Source organism: Spermophilus citellus, assembly GCF_964194105.1.
Source record: "Spermophilus citellus genome assembly, chromosome: 2".
Classification (NCBI taxonomy): domain Eukaryota; kingdom Metazoa; phylum Chordata; class Mammalia; order Rodentia; family Sciuridae; genus Spermophilus; species Spermophilus citellus.
In genome coordinates this window covers 204,736,834-204,738,636 of record NC_138183.1, presented here as the reverse complement: position 1 = coordinate 204,738,636, position 1,803 = coordinate 204,736,834, and positions in this window count along the sequence as shown.

Genomic DNA, 1,803 nt, shown 5'->3' with positions numbered 1-1,803 from the left:
AGTAGAGTGAAAAAAATGTGGATTCAATCTAATGTATGAAATATGATATGTCAAGAGCTTTGTAATGTTGTGAACAACCAATAAAAAAAATTAAAAAAATAAATAAATTTTAAAAAAAAAATGTGGAGACACTGGTGAACACACTGTTTAGGCCAGCATGAGGTTCCCTTGGCCAGAATGTTAAAGGGCCATTTCTTTCTTCTGCTGAGAAGGTGAGGTGCCTGGGGTGGTGAGATATTGGGAGACAATTTCAAGAAGAGACTAGTGCTTTAAACAGGAGAATTTCCATTCAACATGGAACTATCAAGTCCTGGCTTTGTTGTTGCAAAAGAGAGCTTTCCATTTACTGAGGTGGCTTGCTTTTGCTGTCACCATGTGGCAGAGGCAGGTGGGGGATTATTGCCTCTATAACACAAAGGACAAAACTAAGGGTTCCCCTGAGGCACTGGCTCACCCAGGCCCAGGGCACTACCTGCCCCAGGCCCAGGGCACTACCTGCCCCAACAGCTCTCCACAAGAGTTGCCTTCCACTGCCCAAAGACCCAGAAATCAAAATGTCTCAAAGCTCAGTCATAAACACACTTTAAGGAATAACATGGAAGGGAAATGCAGGCCAATTGCTCTGATGGGGACCCTCAATAGGTAATAACAGACTTTGGCTCCCTTAAAACAATCTTTCATACCTATTAAAATCTGTTCCTTAGGCTGCTGAAGTTGAACTAATACTCTAGCCAAGATTATATCTCTATGTACTATGTGACCTCAGGTCTTTCTGGGTCTCTGGGCCTCATCAACATTATGTGGGGTTATACCGTCTGTTCCCTAAGGCTCTGTCATTGTAGGATTTGTAAGGAATTAGTGTGGCCTTCAGTGAGCCTTCAACCCTGATGTTGGCATAATAACACCCAGCCATTCCCATCTTAAGTTTCCAATCTACAAGATCAATGCCAAACAGGAAATTGCAGGCGGTAATTTATTCTGAATTCTCCCACCATGGAGTCTGTTTAATATACATTGCTACATGAACTCTAATAAAACATTAAACAGACAAAGAAGGTTTCTGACAGCCCTCCTGGCCCCCCTAACATATGCTCCCCTTTCTGCCAGAGCCCCCTGGAGAGGGGACCTCCCTGAGATCGCAGCTGTGATCAAGAATAACTGCAGAGAGCCAGGCAGGAGAGTTATTGCAAAAACAGCCAAGCCCATAAACCTAAATGACATAAGAAAAAAATAAAACATTGTAAAAATAATAATAAAAAGGCCACAGTTTATTAATATCAGAAGACTTCTAATCAATACCTACCCTTGGTCTTAATATCTACAGGAGTATCTGCCTGTCCATCCCTGTACAGTTGACTTAGTCCCTACTGTATTAGTCTGGGTCCCCCCAGAGAAACAGAAACAGGAGGGGAGAGTGAGGGAAGGAGAGATTGATTTACTATCAGGAATTGGCTCACACAATTATAGAGGCTGAGAAGTCCAAGATATTTAACAGCAGCAAGTGGAAGACCCAGGAGAGCCAATGGTATAAATTTCAGTTCAAGCCCAAGGCCAGAGACAGAAGACTGAAGTTCCAGTTCGAAGGCAGAAATAATCCTTTCCTACTCAGCCTTTTGCTATATTTAGGTCTTCAGTGTGTGTGTGAGGCCCACCCACAACGAGAAAGGCCATCTGCTTTGCTCACACTACCAATCCAAATGTTAATCTCATCCAAAAACATCCTTAAAGACACACCCAGAATAATGTTAACCCAAATACCTGGGCACCTTGTGGCCCAGTCAAGTTGATACATAAAATTAATCA